Below are 24,229 nucleotides of genomic sequence, written 5' to 3' on the forward strand. Positions count from 1 at the left end.
GAAAGGGAAATGACATAGTTTTGGGCATTCTAAAACAGCAAAAACAAAACACTAGACAAATCTTTCACATGGGAAAGCAAGCTATCTGGTCCTCTGGGAAAGAACTTATTATATTACATAACATAAAGACAGATGTGGGTTTTACATGTCCTAATGTGGTAAGTAGATACCCAAATATAATCACTGTGCAGGAAAAAAATAAATTTCTCTCCCCATTTGATTTTTTAAAGGTAACAGTAGCATTTAGATACAGAGTTCATGTTAACTAATTTTAAGATAGTAAAGTGTGATGAATTTTTCAACAGAATCCTGACTGACATGCATAAACCAAACAATCCCTCCTTATGAGACCCCATTCCTTCTACTGTCTCAGAGTTCCACAGAGACTATGTTAGAAGCCTCCATTAACTCTACATGTTGTAACACCTAAGATTTCTTACCAAGTATTCACAATCCAGGCTATTTATTAAAGTCTAAGACTGTCTCTTTTTCTTTTTCCAATCCCTCTTCGATTTGAAGCAGATGATATTTCCAAATATTGCTTTTACCCTCAGTGATATATTTCATGAGGTTTTATTGCTGTATTTCCCCTAATTTTGATTTGGTAGCTCAACACCAGTAGCTTCTAAGTCACAGAAACCAAAATAATATTATTGTTCTGTGAAGATTACAGAAAATACTACTTAGCCGTATTTTTGGATTAACAAGTGCTGAATATGTAATTAGTTTTTAAGTATTTCAATAGCTTTCAGAGGTCTAACTGAAAGTTAGTGGATTTGTTCACATTTGCATTATAGGTGTGATTTTAGACAGTTTGTACCTAAACCTTCAACACATCACAAGTATGGACTGTTCTTTATTTCTAGTACAACAAATTAGTCAGATCTTTTCCTTTGAAAAAATATTATTAGATTAGATTAGATTAGATTGTGAGACTGAAAAATTAAGATGGTCAGAGATGGCTTTACATCCAGCATTAGCACACCGAGCTTACTAGGAGTTTTTTTAATTCTATTTTGTCAAGATAGAATAAAAAAATTCAAATCTTTCCTTTAAAATCCTAGCTGCAGCCCTAGCAATTAACCAGCATTGGTTTGATTCAAGTTCTAGAAAAAAGCTCACTTTCTTTTCCTTTTATTTTATCTCCAGTGTAAAATACACTGTTCAGAGTCCAGGCCCCCTGTTACCTTAATAAGCATTAAAAAGTTACTTTGTTGGCTGGAACAGGTTGCATCGTTCAAAGCCAGGGTCAAAAAACAGAATAGACATGGTGTAAATAATAGCTTTTTGAGACCTTATAGCTATCTACAACTTCCTCACAAAAGAAAAAGGAGGTGCAAGTACTGATCTCTAACCTCTGGTAACCAGGGCCAGGACCCAAGAAAATGGTCTGAAGTTGTGTCAGGGGAGGCTTAAGTTGGATATTAGAAAAAGGTTCTTCATCCTGAGGTGGTTGGGTGCCACTCCCCAGGGAAGTGGTCACATCACCAAGCCTGACAGACTTCAAGAAGCATTTGGACAACAATCTCAGGCACATGGTGGGATTCTTGTGGATGGTCCTGTGCAGGGTCAAGAGTTAGACTTCGATGATCCTTGTGGATCCCTTCCAATTCAGGATACTCTGTGATTCTATGATTATTTTTAGAAGAGGTGCCACATTCCTTAAACAAGGAGGCATGTGAGCTGATGTTCAGATTTCATTATGAAGAAAGTTGGAAGGACAGTCTATCAGTACCTGCAACTAGAGGAATACAGAAGTGCTGAACCAGTGGAAGCAGTCCTGGGTAGAATTCCTTCCCAACAGCACCTGGATTAAAGGAGATTAGTCATGTGTTATATCTAAATGCGCTTCCTAAGAGGACAAAATGTGACCTAACAGTAGCATGAGGAGGAAGGGAGTGTGAAAAGCTGGAAGGGTCTTAGAAGATAAATAGTTACCAAAAAAAATTCAGAAAGTTTTAGTGTTGCTTATGGCAAAAGAAACTCTTGAATAATTACTGGGCCAGAACCTGCTTTATCACTCCTTTAAAAAAAAAAAAAAAAAAGTAGACTGTCAAAACTGTCTTGTACCAACAACCAGCTTTAATTGCAGTTCAAGGAATTTATAAAAATCAATGAGGACTGGTGATCAAGGTACTCTCTTCTTGTACTGTGTGTAGCTTATCACCAACCATAAACTTTAAGGGATTGCTTAACAGATTGCGTAAACTGAAGCACCACTCACAAAGAATGAAAACTAGCCACATTGCAGCTAGGCAAATAATTTAGCAACTTTTATAGCCAACGAGATTCATACTATGGCCCAAATAAAGGATTCTAGGTACACTGACTCACAACATGATACAAAAAAAACCCAAAAAGCCTATTCAAAGAAGAATGGTTTGTGTTTAATCAATAACAATAGAATTAAAGAAAAAAATTAGACTGGGGGTTTAGTTGTTTATATACAAAAATATTCAGTTTTTACATGCAAACCACCAATGGCCAATAACAAAACCCTATCAACAAAATCCCTTGAAATTCCCCTCAGAAGAGGGGTTATCATAGCCAGACTACAAACAGAAAAGTCATGTAAGATCCTTACATGTGTTGTTATGCTGGAAATATATTAGAACCACTATGCAATCCAAGTTTTATTGTCATAACATGATTTTTAAAAGTGTATTGAACTGACGCTTTGGTCAGATGATGTGCAAGGTGAGCTATGACCTGCTATGCTGCCTTTAGCAACAAATGTCCCCAATGAGTGGTTAACTGTAGAGATGATTTAAGACTCCTTGATTTTTGCAAAAACATTGAACAAGATTATTAGAAGGCAGTCATATTCATAAATATGTACAGAAAACTATTAAACACTACAAAGCAATGGATTTGTTACCCCGTTGACCAAAGACATTTTATAAAACAGAGTGCAAATGATTTAAGAAACATGATCTTTCTTGAACAAAGTTTGCAATCAAGAACGAAAAAGTACCTAATCTGAAAACAGCACTGCATATACACAGTCAATTAATGCTACAGTGAACAGATAGTGAAAACATGACATTAAAACAAGATTAAGGGATTCAGTGCCAGTCCTCAGTTGGCATACACAGCTATTTTGTTTACGATAAGCAGGAACACAGAAACTACAGGATAAGAGAAATGATCTGCTATAACCGACGACTGAAGAAACATTTATGCAACTATACCCATATGATTTGCATGGAGACTGACTGTCAGAAGCACAACACAGTAGCAACACAATTATTCAGATAAAATCCAGCCACTGTTTCCTTAACTATAATTGTACACACAGTCATGCTAGCCATTACCTGCTGTGAAAGGAACAACTGTGAAACACAGAGACATGATTCATTATTTTTATTCATGTCTTTTTCTTTTCCTCAACCAGGAACCAATCCATCTACATTTATATATAGGATCCATGCAGCTAGTCAAGGATAATACAGATGTTCAAGACAGTGCAAGGGTCCTATTATATTCCAAGGCAGAGGCTTTCCTTCTGTGCTGTTTCTCTTCCTAAGGAACTTGCTAGCAGAATAAAGATTTCAGGTCTTGAGTCATTCCTGCTATATATTAAGGTCAGGTCACCCAATCAGGGAACAAAACAAATACATGAGACTCTGATGAACAATTATCCAGTTTAAATAGAAAGAACTTGTAGCAGCCCACTTGTGTATAATCCACAGGTACTGTTTGTCCTAACAAATTATTTCTCAAAAATGAATAGCAAGAGCTCCTCTGAGCAGTATGGTAGCATCCCAAATGACTGGTAAAAAATAAAGAAAGGGTCTAATGTAGACATTGGAGACTTCAGAAACAGGTGAAGACATTTGCTTCCGATATTTGCCAGTAAATACAGTATTTCGCTGTACTTGAAATTCCTTAAAATCATGCATACTATTAATTATGTTACTGTTACAGAAATTTTAACAACACATAATGTACAGTATTTATATATTTCTTGGGGTTTTAGATTGGACAAAACTGTTCAGCTTCAGAGAAATTTGTAGAAAAGGGTATGCATGCACTGGCCTGGGGTTAGGCTAACTGAGGAGATCGTCAGAAAACAACAGATATAGAAAAACTTGCTGGATACAACAGACAACAATGTAAAAGTTAGAGCCATGAAGAATGGCTCAATTTTACAGAGACCTATGAGAGAAGCAGCTGAACTCCACCGGTCATTCCAGAAGCACATGGGAGTTCTTTTGGAGAATTAAGTCTTGCAAGGTCCAAGCTGCTTAGGAAACTGTCTGAGTACTCCTTTTTAAAGTTGAGACTACCTAGATAATGTCACCAGAAATACTGAGCTTGGGTATATTTGAAGAAAAACTAAGACAAATAAGGGAAACATAATTATGAGCAATGATTGTTTGGGAGGGGACAAGAAGAGTAGTAAAATGGAAAAATCTGAAAGAAGAAATATGTAAGATAGAAGATCATGATAAATGTTATTTGGAGATCTGTACACTGCCATTTTGACCAGGACAATAACCATTGGTTTTGAACTGTGTGTTTGATTTGCTTCTGCAATCAGAGGGTATGTCTTCCCTGGAGTTGCTGAGGGAAGCCTAACATCTGTTCTTCCTCGAATGATGGAGGAACCCCTGGAGGGTACCACCTAAAAACTTTCCCATCTCATGTCTCCTATAACACACACCAAGGGCTCTCACTGCATTTTCACCCTCTATAAATTCTGTTCCAGTTTCTGCAGGCCTAGATTAATTTACAAATACCTTTAATGAGGTTTATAGTTGATTGACACCAGTTCAGTTTATACCTACCCTTTGTTTCACAGATGCACAAATAGAATCAAATTCTGCATCCTTTGGATCAAGTCATTGCTTAGATCTATACCCTTCAGTTCAAATAAAAAGAAAACTCATGGAAGTCACAAAAACCCTAATAAAAGAAAATAATCTTTAAAGTAAAACTATCACACAGGAATCCAAGATTGAAGAAAATTAATAATTTGAAATGACACAAAGGTGAATAAAAACTCAGTTCAATGGTCACCGTCAGGATTTCTCTTATGTAGTTGTAGAAATAAATATCATAAAAGAAAAAGAGACATCCATATATGCTGAGTCTAAATTTGAAGTCTGTATTTAAAAACATGCCTTTTCACATCACACTTTAACTCTCATCTCCTTAAGTCTTTGATTTCTCCTGCAACACTACTTTGTCCAAATATACTATAATCACTGTCAACCACACAGCCTTTCTGCTCTGATGTTGTTTTCTTACCATTTCCCTGAAAATGGAATGCAATGACTTTAAAAAAAGAAAAAAGGCAACTAATTTAGTTCTTTGCCACTAAAACTTCTGTGGGTATAAAGTTCATTTTTTCTAATTAAACACTAGAATCTATAGCTACAAGAAGATCAAAGAAATATGTTTTACATTAAGAAATACTCTGATTTTTGATGGCTGTGTAAACACACACATACACAAACACCCTCCATAAAAATATGTATATGTGTGTGTATTTATATATGTGAAAAAAATTTCTACAAGCTCCTATGTCTCAGTAGTTATTCTGGTCTGTTAGCATTTCTAAATAAATGTTCCCTGATTAATTAATTTTTGCTCACTTTCCCATTTCCATTGCTCTAAGTTATGGAAACCAAACAAAATGAAATGAAACAAAACAAGACCCCACAAGCAAAAAAAAAAACACCAATCATTAAAAACTCTTTACAAGCACAATTAATAAATTTCAGTTCAACAACTGAAGTAAAACTTCTTTAGTCTTAATAATCTGAACATGAGGAAGAAATTCTTTACTGTGTTGGTGCCTGTGCACTGGAACAGATTGCCCAGAGAGGTTGTGGAATCTCCCTCACTGGAGATATTCAAGAACCGTCTGGAGACAACCCTGTGCAATGTGCTCTAAGATGACCCTGCTTGAGCAGAGAGGTTGGGCCAGATGACCCACTGTGGTTCCTTCCAACCTAACCTCTTCTGTCATTCAGGAATCTTGCATTTTTTCTAACAGAAACTATAAATACTCTTATATGCCTACTTGCATTGCATATGTATATGCATATTGTTTTCATTCCTTAAGGGAGGGGAATGGGTACAAGGGATGAGTGGAATGTTTTTTTTCTTCTAAGAAACTTTGTATTACATAGCATTGTATTTGTAAAACAGGTAAAAATACCCACAAAAATAACACTGTAATTGGTAAATAACTATGTCCAGTTGCCAGTGGAAGTCAAAACTGACATGAGGAAGATGGTGGCACGTTCTTACGTTGTTCAGATTATCTGATACCTTGTTTTTTCCAACATCCATGCAGATTATCACCACTTTAATTCTCAGGAAGGCAAAAGGACACCAAAACAAAAGAAAATTTCCAAGTCTTTCAGTTCTAATGCAATTATCAGTATCTTTGAACACATAACATTTCATTACATTCATTCATACATGTCAGAAACTAATTGTGTGATAATACTGAACCACACAAAATCATGTTCATTCTCATCCATTTTTTCCGAACAGAAAACATATTTCCATGTTTTTATTTCAGATTGTTCTTTACTATTCTTCCTAAGCTTAGAATCATAGAATCATAGAATCAGATGGGTTGGAAAAGACCTCTGAGATCGTCAAGTCCAACCCTTGATCCACTATCACAACATAGTATGGCAGTAAGTGCCACATTCAGTCTCTTCTTAAATGCCTCCAGGGACAGAGAATCCATCACCTCTCTGGGCAGGCCATTCCAATGCCTGATTACCCTCTCTGTAAAAAATTCCTTCCTAATATCTAACCTAAACTTCCTCTGGTAGAGCTTAGACCATGCCCTCTTGTCTTACTGATGGTTGCTGCCTGGGAAAAGAGACCGACCCCTACCTGGCTACAACTTCCTTTCAGGGAGTTGTAGAGAGTGATGAGGTCTCCCCTGAGCCTTCTCTTCTCCAGACTAAACAACCCCAGCTCCCTCAGCCTCTCCTCATAGGACTTGTGCTCAAGTCCCTTCACCAGCCTGGTTGCTCTTCTCTGGACCTGCTCCAGCACCTCAATGTCCTTCCTGAACTGAGGGGCCCAGAACTGGACACAATACTCAAGGTGTGGCCTCACCAGCGCTGAGGACAGGGGAAGGATCACTTCCCTGCTCCTGCTGGCCACACTGTTCCTGATCCAGGCCAGGATGCCATTGGCCTTCTTGGTCATCTGGGCACACTGCTGGCTCATGTTCAGCCTCCTGTCAATCCAAACTCCCAGGTTCCTTTCTGCCTGGATGCTCTCCAGCCACTCTGTGCCCAGCCTGTAGCGCTGCAGGGGTTGTTGTGGTCAAAGTGCAGGACCCGGCACTTGGCCTTGTTGAACTCCTTCCCGTTGGAATCAGCCCAACTCTCTAGTCAGTCCAGGTCCCTCTGCAGAGCCCTCCTGCCTTCCAGCAGGTCGACACTCCCCCCCAGCTTGGTGTCATCTGCAAATTTACTAGTGGTGACTCAATCCCCTCATCTAAATCGTCGATAAAGATGTTAAACAGGACTGGGCCCAGCACTGATCCCTGGGGGACACCACTGGTGACCGGCCGCCAGCTGGATGCAGCCCCGTTCACCAGCACTCTCTGGGCCCGGCCCTCCAGCCAGTTCCTAACCCAGCACAGAGTGCCCCTGTCCAATCCATGAGCTGCCAGCTTTTCCAGGAGTATATTATGGGAGACAGTGTCAAAGGCTTTGTTGAAGTCCAGACAGACCACATCCACAGCCTTCCCCTCGTCCACCCTGCAGGTCACCTGATCATAAAAGGAGATCAGGTTGGTCAGACAGGACCTGCCCTTCCTAACCCCGTGCTGGCTGGGTCTGATCCCTTGTCCATCCTGTAGGTGCTGTGTGACTGCACTCAGGATGATCTGCTCCATAACATTGCCAGGCACTGAGTGCGGGCTGACAGGCCTGTAGTTTTCTGGGTCCTCCTTCTGGCCCTTTTTGTGAATTGGTATGACATTGGTATCACTGGGACCTCCCCAGTGAGCCAGGACTGTTGGTAAGTTTCTTAGGCACAGAGCCTGTCCTTCATTCCAACAAAGGTAGTCTTTTATAACTTTTATATTATTCCTCCATTTTTTTTTGTCTGGATACGAATCACACAATGCACTTTCTTGCATAGTTCCTCATTATTCTAGAAATGTGAGTGTACAAATTTTTAATTTAAACTAAAGCTCAACCTTACTAATGGTCTTAAGATTAATTTAATTTTTCCAGTGGACAATTTTCATGTACTAGTTTGTTTTAAGATTTAAATAGTGAACTGTGTTAAACACATCCATCTCACTGTATTGCCGCAGGCTTTGTATATGCAATTTCATTGCATTCTTGGAAAAATTTTAGCTTTTGTTCTCATCTTAGCAACTTCGCAGGAGAAGATAAACAGGTAAACCCAAGGCATAACACCAGCAAATCCTCAGAAACAGAAGGGGAAGGAGAATCAAGGTTAATCAGTAGGATCACGTCTTAAGTTCTGACTGTGCAAACAAAAAAAGACTTACTTAACTTTAGGCCTATTAATTAAAAGCTCATTCACGTTAATTGGATTGTCTGACTAAAACTAAGTTTAAAACTGAACTTTTTAAAGATCATGTCATTGGTGCTTTAATGGTGATGGAAGAAAACCTTCTGTAGACAAATAATATTATATATTTAAATGCACTAGTAAAACCTGAGAATGCAGCATTGTAGTTTCAAAATATGTTTGTCTTCCATTATCACATTAATAATAGCCTAGTGACAAGTGATGTAAGATCATTTTGATATTGTTCATAAATAAGAGGCATTGTATGTGATACTAGACTTTCTTCTATGGTTTGAAGATCTTCAAGAAATCATTCAGAGTGTGCTTAAAAAAAAAAAAAAAAAAAAGATCCTTTGCACCCATAGGGAGCCTCAGACGGTAACTTACATGTTTTCTGGAGCTTAGATTTGTTTCTCTAAGTGAGCAGGATGAGGGTTTTGCACTCATTGAGCATCATTAGAAGAGCACAAGAGTCAGAACTGAAGGACCAGCAAAATTGCACTCTCACTTTTAAGAGGGAAAGCACTGCACAGCAAAGATCACTTTCTGAGCAAGACTCATATATAAATCATATTTTGAGCCTTATTTGGCAGTGCTTACACCTACACTGTTCCCAGAGTACTCTACTCAAGTAAGTCATGAAAAATGGTAGACTAAGGTACCTAAATGAACATAAAAAGTGTCTTTGGACAAGTTGTAATAAGTTATATCCCACATATGTGTAGTGGGTTGACCCCAGCCAGATGCCAGGTACCCACTAAAGCTGCTCTCTCATTCCCCTGTGTAACTGGACAGAGAAGAGAAGAAAACCCCCACAAAAACAGTGAAGAATTTATGTGTTGAGATAAGAGCTGGGAAAGATCACTTATTGATTACCATCATGCACAAAATAGACTCAAAGTGGGGATATAATTAATTTTTTTTACTAACAGGATGAGAGGAAAAGAGCAAGAAGTAAAATAATCTTAAAAACACCTTTCCCCCACCCTTCCTTTCCAAACTCTACCTCCTCCTTCCCAGAAGTGCAGAGAGACAGGGAATGAGGGTTATGGTCAATTGCTGTTTCTGCCACTGCTCAGGGAGAGGAGTCGTTCCCCTGCTTCCCATGGGGTCCCTTCCATGGGAGACAGTCCTTCCTAGACCTCTCTGGTGTGAGTCCCTCCCACAGGCAACAGTTCTTCCCAAACTGCTGTCCTGTGGGTCACTTCTCCATTAGGTGTAGTCCTTCATGAATGAGCTGCTCCAGTGTGGGTCCCCCACAGGAGCCACAAGTCCTTCCTGGCAAAAACACCTGCTCCAGTGTGGGTTCCGCTCTCCACAGGCTGCAGGTCTCCAGCAAGACGCTGCTCCATCATTGGCTTACTCAGGGTCACAGCCTCCTTCAGATATCTACCACCTGGTCCAGCATGGGCTCCTCCATGGGCTGCAGGAGCACAGCTGTTCCCCCACAGTCTTCAAAACAGGCTGCAGGAGCCTCAGCTCAAGCACCTGGAGAATCTCCTCCCTCTCCTTTTGCTCTTACCTTGGTGTCTACGTTGTTGTTCACATGTTCTCACTCTGATCTTCCTTGGCTGGAATTTTTTCACTGCGCAGTAACTTTCTGTTCTTAAATATGTTATCACAGAAGCATTACTATTACTCCTGATTGGCTTGGTCTTGGCCAGCAGCAAAAGCTCATCCTGGAGCTAGCTGGCATTGGCTCCACCAGCCAGGGGAAGCTTCTAGTAGCTTCTAACTGAAGCCACCCCTGTAGCCACATCACCTGCCCTCTACCAAAACCTAGCCACAGAAACCCACTACAGTATGAAAGTAGTCATTCAACTGAGTTACTAGAGAAAGCACAATGTAAAGAGCAATAGATCAATGCAAAAGAAATTTAAAAGTGCTACAGCTTCCATGATTTTGTTTTTTTGTTTAATGTGGTCTGTGATATATGTTATGGAAACAATCAAGACAAATAATAACTAAAATTGTGTATCTATAATGTCATCTGTAACCTGCTACTTTTGATTAAAGTTAAAATCTCACTGTTAAGAAAACATAAATTTTCACATATTCTAGCATAGATCTACTGTTATTAAATATAGATTGGGTCATTTATGAGACTACTAGCAAAACCTTATCACCTTTTGAGAATTAAAAGGATGCAGCTATCAAAATGAACTGCCACAAGTTTCAGCAGAAGACAGCACAGCATTATCAAAAAAACCCAACCTACCCATAGTGATTAGAAAAGCTTAAAAAGCTAATAAAAGTTCATAATCCTGATCTGATGCAGATATAATAGCATTAAGGAAGCTTTAGGCCTCTTTCTTCTTGATAGAGAAATTGTTTGCACAGGAGGCTAAAATAACTTAGCAAACTAAGGGGTTACTGTGACAGGCCTGTCACAAAGCTAATTTTTAACCCCCAGGTAATGGCTGATGGAATAAAATAAAATAAATAAAATAAAATAAAATAATGATGTTCTGTCCCAAAAACCATCCTATACTGAAGAAACACCAGATAAATGTTTTATTCATTTGTTTTCTGAGGTAATGACTGTCTTAAAGGAGCAGACCAAAGCTGCTCATGGCTTTTTCATGATTATGAAGTCACCTCCCACACATCATAATCATCATGCAGCTTGCTGTAATTTTGAAATTTGAATATTAGTTTTCTTTCTAAAACTCTAAATTTTGAGGTGCTGGCATTATTGCATTTATACACATCTTGAAACTGAACAGAGTCTGTAAAAGCTACCTTGGACTAGTGTTTAACACTTGGGCATGCCCCTTGCATAAAGATGAAGGGTTCTTATGTGATAATTACAATGATATAGATCTATTATGCATGAAAAGTAAAGAGACACATGAAAAGATACATACAAACAAAGAAGAAAGTATCCAGTACAGAATGTCACATTCATTGCTTAATCAAAGATAATGAAAATAAATAATATTATTAAAGAATTAGCACAATTCTGAATCAGCACTGATGACTTAAAAGAGTAATAATATTTTATGGTATTTCTCCTAAATAAAAGTAAGCAAAAAATTACACTCGTTTGCTCTATTATTCCAAAGAGTTAAGTAGGCTTTTCTACAATCTAGAAAACTTTTTAGTTTTTAGGTGTGAAATTTATAAATTTATTATAGGCATGAAATTTATAAAATACTGAGTTTTATAGATTACATTAGCCTTTGTAACAATTTACCTAATATAATCTACAACATTTTATGAAAACAGATGTTCCTCACCTCAGTTAATTCTATCATTAGAGAAGAAATAATAAAAAGGAGTTCAATATTAGATTGCATTGTAAACATTACTCTTGGAAAACACTGGGGAAAGGACTGAAAGGAGAATTATTCATTAAACTGCAGTCTTGCCTTCCACAAATGTTTTTATAATCAGGTTGATCAGTTTGGACACCAAACTTTAAACTAAAAAAAAGTGTGTTACAGGGTTATTTTTTAGGTTTTATATTTCAAAATAATAATTTATATTTTATTTAGAAGCATATAAGAAACAGTTGAATTACATAAATTTTATACAATACAAAAGGAAAAGGGAGAAAAAAAAAAGAAAAATGTGATCAGGAATCCAAAATGCTTCTAACATAATTGCTTGATGCATACATTTCCAGTTATTCTATCTGTAAAAGGGGAATACATAAGAGAACAATTATTTTTCATGAACAGCATCTCTCCAGCTCTGACAGAAAAGGACTGAGTTTGGGCTGCACTACATGATCAGGCATCTGTGTTAAAATGCCTGCATTGTATTCAGACACTCTGTATATATTGATACATGTGTAAGTTAATTTTCTTAGAACTCATTTATCTGCAGTATACAAGGGATATTGTCAATCAGTGACATGTCCCTCTGTAAAAAAGAGGTCAAGAACACACTAATGCATTATAAAGAGGAAGAGCCCAACTTTGTTTATTTCAGCATATATTCAAACAAATGTCTGAGAAATATGGTCTGCTATGAAGATACAAGAGTTTTAATGCATAAACACGGGTATTTTCTATGTAATTTTCCCATTTAAAATGGGATTATTAAAAGATAAATATACACTATATAAACACTGTAAGATGCATAACATACCTTGAATAGAAAATCATTCAAATATGCAATCTTCATAGACTACTAAAAGCAAAATTAAGTTGTTTTAGCTAATAGATGAAAGTAAATGCACAGCACTGGTATGTCTCAATATTATTGGGTCCATAATGCTGCTTAGCCATACTTTCTTCCAGCAAATAATTTTTGCCCTGCCCTTTAGGTCTTTTGCCTTACACACATGAAATAAAACTAATCTACTACTACCAGTAAGTAATTTTTGCCAAAAAACAATTATATAGCTAAACAGAAAAATTTTGCAGATTATTGTTGGGGTTTTTTTCCACCCCTTTCATCCTCTACCCTTTATTACTTTTATAATGTGGACTGTAACTAATAAAAATCATGTTGTTTTTATGCAATCAGGTTATATACATACGCTATCTTATTCTAAATACAAGCATTCTAAAAACAGGGGAAAATATCTGCATTCCTAAAATTGTCTTTCTACTGGATTTCCATATTTCATTGATAGCAAAGATTAAAAAAATTCACTTCTTCAGAACGAGTAATTTAGAATAAAGAAGTCATAGACAGATGGAGCTCCATCTCCATTACCTACAGCTGCTTTTAGCAATAACATTATGAAAGTAATGCACCAGAGACCACACTTTTTTCTAATTCATTTTTTACTATATTTTCACCAGGGAGAAAGGAAATGGGACTCCAGGTAAGCTGACTACACACACTCGTAGTAAGACACAGCTCACAAGACATCAATCCTCTGATATGTACCAAAATAAATGACTGAAAGCAAACAATTTTTGAGAAATTTGTACTTCTACCTATTTTGACACTTAAACATAAATCCAATGTGTCAAAAAATTACGTGACAAAATAACACCAACCACCAAAATAACATCACACAAAAACAACAGGTCTTTCAATTATCAGTATTTCTTAAATAAACTCAGTGACAGTTATGTACTACTCATATCAATATACTCCCACTCTGCACAATTACAGACCATCAGAACAACTGTTCATCACTGACTGAACATTCTCAGTAATCATGAACTTTCTCATATGCACAGATATAATAAATAAATAAATAGTTAATGTCAAAGTAATCAGTCTTTATCCCCAACACAAACTCACTCACATGTTGTGACTGTGCTGAAAAACAGTCTTTCAGTACATACTGGAGAAAATATAGTACAGACCCATAATGCAGGTACTTCCCCCCATCTCTTCAAATAAAATCTTTAATAAGAAAATTATTAGTGTCAAATGTGTAGGAAAATTGTCCTTAGAAATTGTCCTTAAGTAGCAACCCTTCCAGTCTTACTAGACTTGACAGGATTTATACCAATAACCTAAGACCAGAACCTCTATTTCTGAAAATAAGATTAACTATCTTACTACCTCCAAAATTCAGGTAAAAGGCTTATAAATCTTGTAATCTTCATAATTCTTTATATTTTACTCAAAGTTTTTGGTTTTACTTCCATGATACTTGCAATTCAACCACTGATGTCTACTGTACAGCCTTGACATTGATTACTAATGCAGTACTGTAGCTACATTCCCATGGCAACTTGTTTTCAGATGATAATGTCTCAAGCCATATTTCTACCAACTACAGGAGATGTCCTATAATATCACAGTCAATCTTAAAATATGTAATATTTATCAAAAAAACCCAAACCACCTAATCTTCCATTATAATACCACAACCCCCCTAGCTTATGTAATTTATTGATTTTCTCACTTTTTCAGTTCCTTCCTTCCTTTATAGCAAACCAGTATTTATTACTCAGGAGCTGAAGTTATTTCTATCCAAAACCCAAGGAGATGGTAGAAGGAGTTATGCAGTCCCTCAGAGACAGAAGTTTTGAATCTAAATTTTGTGGATGGAAGAAGGTTTTGGCTAGACAAGACAGATTACTTTCTCCAGTACTCTAAAGCTGCTAAAAGTTGTGGTCCACTTCCTCTGGTTTTCTTCTCATTGCCTGCCATCTCACAGTCTAGATAACCTAATGGACAGAAAACCCTTCAGATTTTTGGCTGAGTCAGTCTTTCTCTGGCTATTGTGGTGCAACTGGCTTCCCAAGGAAATGAAGGAGCATGAGATGTGGTACCACAAAGGAGAGAGGGAACACAGCTGAGAGTTGTACATCCAGTAGCAAAGAACAAGCAGATTGATTTGACTGGGTCCAGTCTGAATGTCAGGTATATCCACACAAAAAAAATACGACCGTTCTTTTGCTTGCGAATGTGTTTAAACACTTCTAAGTCCAAGCTTCATACTTTAGTGTTCCAGCTTAGCTTCTCATATCCAAATCTGTCCTGTTAGATTTATTATATAGTACTTTCTGCTAGAGATATTTTCTGCTGGGCAGAAACTGAAAGCAGTTAACACCTGCTTTTTGAAAATGAAATTTTAATTTGACGTGAATCAAAAAAGCATTAGAATTAACAGACAAGCATGCTGCAAACAAAACTGACAGTCATCTTCAGGATAAAACAGAGCAGTGTTTTTAATAGCATGCAAATACAGTTGACAGGCATGTCTTTATTCAATTAGTTCCTAGTTTCCAAGGGTAGAGATGTGTGCACACATCCAAACTGCGTTTTCTAATTTTAGAGACTTTCTATATTGAAAATTTAAAGCTACTTAGTATCTGAATCAATTTAACAGAATTTCACTTAAGGTACTTTTCAGTTTGGGTTTTAAATAATTTACATTGTATACCTCAACACTGCTCATGACCTGATCCATAATTACATCCAAGCAGACCTCTTGGCTTTCTTTTTGAAGTATTTCAGAACAGTTATACTTCCGTGTGTGCACATTTTTTTATGCCTCTCAGTATTATAAAAGTTTCATACCAATCCATCTGTGTATCCTACTTTCTTCTGTGGTTAAAACAGCAGGTAAAACAGGCACTTACTGTTCAGTGGTTACAGGGCACTTCTCCACTCCTCCTTTTCCAAATGACTTGCCAAATCAAATCTACTGCCTCTTTAGCTGCTGGCAAACAAAATGAAAAAAACACACACATGTCAGAATTCAAGGAAATGAGGGAGAGGGTATTTTACTAAAAAAAAATCTCTTTCAGAGAGAAATGTAACGGTGGTATTAACACTTAAACTTTTTCTCATAACACCTAACAAGGATCTCTGAACAATAAATTCCTTCACAAGAATACTGTGGTATGGTATAGAATTAACATATTTAGATAAGAAAAAAAGGAAAAAAACCAGAAATTATATTATTAACAATATATTATAAATATAAAAATACCTCAATCCTCTCTTTTTACCAAACTGTGAACCATCAATATTTTAATAATGAATTAATTTGTTATAATGCCTTCTCCATTGGTCTACCATATTAAAGGATTAGCCAAGGTTTGTGTCTACCATCATACCAGTATAATTTTTTTTTTTATTTGCAAATACAAATGTTTTCCCCTCAACACATAAATAAGCTCCTTTGAAAAAGCTTTTGCTTTATTTATCTATTTTTTAAGAAAACAGGTAAATATCCATTGGAGAAAACGCAATTGAAAAGAAGGTAACTCTAAGAAACATATTTTCCAAAGTAGAAGATAGTTACTGATTACCTAACATTCCCCAAAGGTATTAGTAAGCCATGCAGTGTTAACATTGGCTATTCAGCTGAGTTATTAATAATTTTAATTCTATCACAAATAAAAAATTCTGGAATTATTCCTATAAAATTAATCTGATTAAGAACCTACAATTTATAGTAAGCCTCATTCATAAGACAGCAAATAGCATCTTAAAAAATTAAAGTTTAAATAGTCTTTTCAAGCCTAATGTATATTCAAGATGTCACCATGTTGAACACACTTCTGTTTCACAAAGTATGTAAAACTCATCGTGACTAAAACTTGAAATAGGAACCAATTGCTTTCTAAACGTCAACAGCATTCTCATGCCTCTTGTCAACACCAGTCACAGATTTTAAGTGATCACTACCAGTTACAAAATGTTTTTCTATTCACAGCAGCTGCTGGTGATGCTGACAGACTACATGAAGAGCCCTGTTGCACTACACACACCCACTCCTTACACACTGCTAGGAGACAGCCCCTGTATTACACAGGTGAAAATGTACTAAAAATGTATTTCTGGAGAGGAGCATTCCCTGAATGAAAACTGGCCATTATCTCCATGTTGCAAACAAAAAAAAAAGAGGCATGCCAAATATCATGGGGTAAAATCTACTTGAGAGCAGTGCTCGGATAAAATGAAGTCTGAACAACATCTGCCCACTCTGCCAGTGTAGCAACGCACAGGAGAGAAGCATAGATGAGCTGCTACGAACTTCCCGTCCTTACAAGGCCTTCAGGGCAGGAGACCAGAAGCAGTGTGCTTGGCTAACAGTTGCTTATTGGGTTTAGACGTGAAGAAAGTCAAAGAGACTGACTGAGGGATCAGTGAGGCCTGTGCTAGTGACCCAGGAGTAAAACCATGAACAACAAGGCTGTAACCCTGCAGGAGGATCCCAGGATTGAACCACTGAAGGGGAACGGAGCTCTGCCCTATGGGCCTGGGCCATCACCACTGCTGGCGCTGGATGGGCTCTCCTTTGAGCCTGAGGTGCTGACCATGTCCATGAGCAGGGCCACTGTAGCTACCACACATGTGGATATACACACTATATCAAAAATGCAAGCGTATCATGCTCCTCCTCAGCACACCCTGCCCCAGCTGTCCTTTTGTGAGACACTAAATTATTGGCTTGAACCAACTAAAGTATGTGTGTGTGGGGGGGAAAGGGACAGGTTGAATTTCACAGAGATGAGGTGATGCCCTGTCCCACACCACAGCTCATGCGAGCCTCCTTGGGCAGCCCTGTAGCAGCTGTCAGTGAAAGGCATCCCGGGAGCAATGCCCACACCACTGCTCAGAGCCCCTCACCCAGCCCCAGATTGGCTGGTACACTGGAAGTCCTGCCTGGGGGTGGAGGGTGTGGACACAGGGGGGGCCAAAGAAAATAAAAGTAGCTCTCCATCTTCGTTTCAACCCTACCCTCTGCTCATGTGGAAGCCGGACTTGCACAGGACTCTCTAGTGGTATCTATATTTTTTCTCTTTTTCTCTCTCTTTCTTCTTTCTTCTTCTCTTAATCTCCTTCTTTCTTCTTCTCTTCATCTCCTTCCTTATTATTTTGGATAACTTGAGAATGAGTGGGTTGGATTTTGCTAAATTGTGCCAGATTGCCAAAGCAACATATTGCTTTGCAGAATGCCTTATTTTGGTTGAATGTTACCCTTTAAACTTGAGCCAAGTTCCCTTATTTTCTAAAGTTTACCAGTAAAGTACCTACTGAGAAAACATGTGCAGCATCTTCTCTTCTGTGTTCTCTCTTAAGGTGATAAAGGAACCGAAGGCTCTACTAGTATGTCCAGAGGGTGAACATTGTTGGACAATTGTATATTTTTAAAGTAAAACCCTCTGGTGAGCTTGTAGCTCAAGAGCTTGGGGTCTTACACCTCTGGCAATACCCAGCTAATGCAGAAATGAAAACCTGTATCAGTGAGTAGAGTGGTCCTCTTCTTGCAGTTGTCTCACCCTCAGATTCCCTGTGACTCCACTCAACCTGCAGAAGCACCACGAGATAGTTGTAGCAGAACAAAAAATAGGTTTTTCTAATACCCAATGCATTCCAAGTACCTTACCCACCAATTTGCTTCCTACAGCTTTTTCCTCCCCCCCAAAAAAAAAAAACCAAAACACGCTAGTATTATCTTTTAACTTACCAATGCTACAAATAAAGTTTTATCAAGAAAATATATTTTTTATTTATTTTTGTTACAGAGGAATATTTGTTCAAATTTCTGTTATTAACATTTCCATTCTGCACTGCAGGAAACATCAACTTAGAGATGAGAGATCCTGTAAAAAAAACCCTACCTTCTTTTCTGATGATAGAGTACTTAATCAAGTGCTTAATTAATCTCCCTTCCTCACCTATTTTAAATTAATGTCATCCTACTCATCTCCAGAACGACACCTGCCAGTACAGGTGTTTTACTTGGCATTTCTGTGTGTGCTCAAGTTGTGCAGAATGAAAACAGAGTTGGATTCAGGAGACAATGCTGGAAGGGCACAAACCAGGACACCAGTGTGGTTGTTGCATGGTCTGGTTTCCAAAGCTACTCCATGAAAAATATTATCACTACAAAATTTCAGGAGAGACCAGGGAAGAAATGTCAAGGAACAGAAAGGGCAAAGCACTTTCCTGTCCTCTTTTTTGAGAACTCATGGAGAGATAAAGGTAAAGGAAATTGCAAACTACCAACAGAAAAGCAGCAAAGTAAGGAGATCGGGCTACCAACCAGTTTTACCATTAGAACACAGGGAAAAGTACAAGTGAGAGCTCTTACAAGACTCCTTTCTTCCACAGTACATAAATTGTAATTATAAGAAAGATAGGAACAAACTTTTTAGTAGGGCCTGTTGAAATAGGACAAGGGGTCAGGGTTTCAAACTGAAGGGGTGTAGATTCCAACTGGATATAAGGAAGAAGTTTTTTACAATGAAATGGTGAAACACTGGAAAAGATTGCCCAGAGGGATGGTGGATGCCCCATCCCTGGAAACATTCAAGGTCAGGTTGAATGGGGCTTGAGGAATCTTATCTAGTTGAAGATGTCTCAGTTCACTGTATAGAAGCTGGACTAGATGACTTTTAAAGCTCCCTTCCAACCCAAACCATTCTATGAGTTGATGATTCTATGACCACTGTGGAAGGAACTGTTTACTCTTAAGGAAACAATTAGCTAAGGAACTGGTTCAGGAAATGAAAAATAATGATTTATGAAGGAGATCAGTAGCATCTGGAGCAGTAAGACATTAGATAGAAGGCCAAGATAAATTCTCTGAATACAAAACTGTAAGACAGCAATCTGAAAAGGCTCTCTTCAGCATTTTCATATTTTTTGCTTGCTTTTTATCACCAAATGATGAAAACAGAGTAGGCTACACAATCTAATCAATAATATCAAACTCTTAACACTCAATCTCTAGTGGCTGAACCTCAGCCACCTCCATGTCTGTTACCTTCTATAATCCAAATATAGTGTTGTGTATCTTTTGCAATAAAAGGGTCTGAATGAATATTAATAAACGATTTATACACTGCATAATTTGCTCTTATTTCAACAGTTCAGTATAAAATATCATAAGTTTTATCTGGAATATTTTTTTAAATAAACTGATCTAGATTTGGAAAAATAGTAATAATTAAAAATAAATAATGTGTTTGTGTTCTTGAGCTCTAGAAAAATAAACCACAACACATTCCATCAGTTCCTGCTACTACACTTATTTAAATTAAATGCAGTAACATTAACTTACTCACAGTGACAGCACAAGATACGAGTTTATATCCCTAGTTACAAAACTTAAGGTAATTCCTGTAGGTTTTTTGGGCTGAGGTCCATGATTTATCTATTCTTTCTTTCTAAAATGGAAATATGGTCCACAATTTCTACTAGACACCATTTTAACATCAAATGCAGTGTGTCTATTTATCAGAACAACCCATTAACTTCACTTATTTCTATCAGTTCTCTAGCTTGCCTTGCACATCTTGCCCCCTTTCTTTGTTGTGAAGGAGTTTACTGATATCATAATTAAAACTAGAAATTTAACTCCAGAAAGGGCTTAGCTTTACCAGTGTAAACTTTATTTTTGGACAGAAATAAAAAGCTTATTAAGTGATTTCAGAAACCAATTACTTTATTGGAAACCATGCATTTACAATATCTCTTAGAAGCTGCTGAATGCTCTGTATTCCTAGAGATGTCCTTTATAATGTTACAATTTGTTTAATTCCTAATGAAGAAATAGTTAATCTGAACTGTCCATCTGCTTTGTATCATTATTAATATTTTCCCAATTATTCTGTAGAAAATGACAGTGTGTCATCACAAATCCAGTTACAGTACACATAATAATAATCTTTGTTAACAGAATGACCTTAAATGATCCCCTGGAAACCTAAAATATTTATAAAATACGGGCACAGGAAAAAAGGAATAAAGTTTAACTTACAGAAGTGTTTTCAGTGCTTGCTAAGGAAAGGCTACTTATATATTAATCAGTCTTGACAGTGACTGACAGAGGAAACCTTTAGGAAACAACTTCCAAATTAAAGTGCTTAAATGCTGTTTCTGCAATGCTTATTTAAATTATTTCTAAAGTCACCTCTGCCACTGTGCAGTAGTTATCATTAAATGCAGAAACAAACACTGTATGTGGTTATTCCTTTCACTTAAAATTAAAATTAAAAAAAAAGTGGCCAAAATAATTTATACATCTTTTGACATAGCGTTAGACAAAACAGGTCACAATCAAAGCCTTTACTTGAACTGTGAGAGGCTTCATTCCTTGTATGGCTCCAGTAATTGCAGTGGGCTCACAGAAAAAACAGGCTAAAGCTTATTGTATGGAACAGAACACACAGCACTAAATTCTGTGATCTGCTACACACCTCTGACCAGAGTAAGGAGTTATATTTCAACTCATATTCCAATTGTGTCAACAAAAAAAAGCTCCTGGCAGATTAAGAAAAGAAGTAAAGTTCAACACTATCTTCTTTGTCTTGAAGCAAATACAAGATACAGATAACAATTTAAAATACCAGGACAGATATTATCAATTAAGTTTGAAGAAAGCAAGGTTTTTTTGGTTTTTTGGTTTTTTTTCTCTTAACTTGCCTGAGATAGAGCAGAGTAAGATCACTAAAGTAATTTGCCATTAGCAAAGTTTAAGGTTGGAAACTTTCAGGTCTCTGTTAGGTGCATACATTCCCCAGTGTGTTGTTCTTTTTTTTCTATACTTAGCTGGAATCCCACTGAGCAAATGGATTGCATGTGCAAGAGCAGAACGAAATAAGGCTTTTAGCACGACAACTTTTCTCCCTACGCTAGCTGGGGAAACAGAAAGAAGATTTAAATTATAAGAGAATAAATATAAATAATTTCAGGGAATCTATTTAGTAGGTGGATGTGTAACAGGTTTTAGAAAACCATATCTAAGGTTTATGTGTAATCAACATTAACTAAATAATTACACAACATATGACTGATTAAATTTCAAGGAGTAGGGGAAATAACTAAGCCACTCACAAATTAAGTAAGTCACTTAACTCTCTTTTCAGCATTGTTTAGTCACCGTGAAAACAGAGCAAATAAAATTAGCTACCATCTGACATCAGTATTTCTAAACTCTCAGAGCCAGGGGTAAAAAAAAAAATCCAGGGACAATGCACTGTAACCTCCCATAACCTTAAGGCTGGGTTCGCATTCCGCATACAGAAGCTCCGGAATCCTTAAACTCAGCAGTACTTTGGTGCCTTCTGCTATGACGCTGAGGCATGAACACATGGTGTAGGCAGACTCCAACCTCCATGGGTATAACGTCTACAGCGTCTGAAAAAGTTGGGATCTACAACACCCTAACAGGAATTCAGGAAAAAGTCTACAAAAACTCTCTACCAAATGAATCAAGCCAAACATGTTTCTGACTAGGGGTTTTGACCTGAGATACTCCATGTCTTCTTCACCTCAGTCTTTATTTGAAAAACTGGCCTTTGGGAATCAGAGGTCCCTTGGGCCAGTGGTAAATCCTGGAGTAAGGAAGACATCTTTGGTGGACGAGAATCAGATTAGGGAAGTTTTAAATAATCTGGATGTACACAAACCCATGAAGCCTGACAGAGAGCACCCGTGAGTACTGAGGGAGCTGACTGATGCCATTGTGTGGCAATCTGAGGAGGTTCCTGAAGACTGGAAGAAAGCAAATTTCACTCCTACATTCAAGAGGGACAGGAAGAAAGATCCAAGAAACTACAAGTTGGTCAATCTCACCTCAATCACTGGGATGGTGATGCAACATCTAATACTGGAAATAAATGTTAGGGACATGAAAGACAAGGAGACATGAAAGACTGCAGGAGCAGTCAGCATGGATTTATGAAATGGAAGTCATGGTTAACCAACCTGATTACCTTCAATAATGAGGTGACTAGCTTGGCGGCTGAAGGACACTGATTATCTCATCCTCATTAGGTGGCTTCTGACACTTTCCTGTAATATCTTCAGAGATGAGCTGATGAAGTATGGGTTATGTAAATACACTGAGGTTGATTGAAAACTGGTTGAAGGGTCAGGCAGAGAGGGTTGTGATAAGCAGTTGAAAGTGCAGCTGGAGCCTAGTGCTGTACCACAGGTGTCAATACTGGGGCCAGCACTATTTACATTTTCATTAATGACCTTGAGAAGAAGACAAGACTTCACTCTTCAGAAGGTTGCAGATGATATAAAACCAGAGGTGGGTGGGGGGAGCAACAGATGTACCAGATGGTTGTGCTTCCTCTCAGTGGGACGTCAAGAGGCAGGAGAAATGTGTAGAGAGTAATCTCAGGAAGTTCAACAAAGAAACCTCAACTGAGGAGGTACATGTTCACACAAATGACAGATCATTCACAGAAAAAAATTTTAGGTCCCAATTCACTGAAGCAGTGAAGTATGCATTGCAATTGACTCGGCTAGATGGTCTCTTGCACAGTCAACTGTTGTCTTGCTTGAATTCAAAAACAGGCAAGTAATCTTGGTTTCTGTTGTTCTCTGAGATTTTTGTCACACATTGAAAGTTTTCAAGTGGCCAGAACCCCTCTGGCAATGAATGCTAATGAATATAATGATTCATGTAATGCCATGTATTAGCTTTACCCTTCAAGAGACAGTGCTGCTCAGTTTATGGACTGAGAATATGTGTTCTCTTGATACAGAAATTGTAAGCTTAATGTGCAGCCTAACATGGAAATCCAGGGAATTTTCCATGGGTAAAATCTTCTATTTGGCTCTGATGATGCAAACCCTCAGTGAAAAAATACACTATAGGGCTGAACTGAATGATTTTCCTGCATCACAGATGTTAGAGCTTCAAGAAAATGTTGCACCAACAAGGGATAGATGAAGAGTTCTGATAGTAACAGTACAGTTTAACATTAATGCACCCAAAGTGCTTCAATTTCTCCATGTAAGTTCTTCAGAAATAAACATTCTAGCCCTGTTCAGGCAGGAGTTCTCAGTAATAATGCCAATAAAGAAGCACATACTGGCAATTTCTTTATCAGCTTTTTTACAAATTTTCATATATCATGAACACTTGCTGCAGTTTCCTGTGTTCCTGTTAGTTTATTTTCACATTATGTCTAGGGAGGGGAAAAAAATTATAAATGAGTGATCTCACCATGCAATACATCTGGTCTCAGTCAAATGTTATCATTCAGTTATTCTACGGAGATCTTTGTATAAAACAGTTTAAAGTACAGGTTGTTATAGAATGTTTACACATAAGGAAGACCTTGTACAGTGAAATGTAAGAGGTCACCAAGTGTGCTTTACAAATTATCTTACAAAACCTTCTGAGCAAGTGTAATTTGAGGTTTAAGACAAGCCGTAAGAGTATAAACCTGATTGCCATCTTGACAGCATAGATATAAGTCAACTCAGTGAGTGAGGGAAAACAATTTGATACAAGGCTTGTGCAGCAAGCATAACTGAAACACCTCTCATTTTAGTCTAAACATATTTTAAACTG

At 37.5% G+C, this 24,229-nt stretch overlaps 1 protein-coding gene across 11 annotated transcripts in view; it reads right to left on the reverse strand.

The window, feature by feature from the left end:
* Positions 1-24,229, reverse strand: part of CDH18 (cadherin 18) — a 502,361-nt gene that overhangs the window by 176,056 nt on the left and 302,076 nt on the right. For 8 of the 11 annotated variants that reach the window (XM_050330958.1, XM_050330968.1, XM_050331001.1 and 5 more), the window contains one exon: positions 15,537-15,616. The gene's annotated coding sequence lies outside the window, so the exon portion shown is untranslated. The remainder of the gene's footprint in view (positions 1-15,536; positions 15,617-24,229) is intronic. The other 3 variants (XM_050331011.1, XM_050330983.1, XM_050331028.1) reach the window with 1 other exon arrangement.

The sequence above is a fragment of the Myiozetetes cayanensis genome, unplaced genomic scaffold (assembly GCF_022539395.1).
Source record: "Myiozetetes cayanensis isolate MyiCay16 unplaced genomic scaffold, myiCay2020 scf1, whole genome shotgun sequence".
In the NCBI taxonomy this organism is placed as follows: domain Eukaryota; kingdom Metazoa; phylum Chordata; class Aves; order Passeriformes; family Tyrannidae; genus Myiozetetes; species Myiozetetes cayanensis.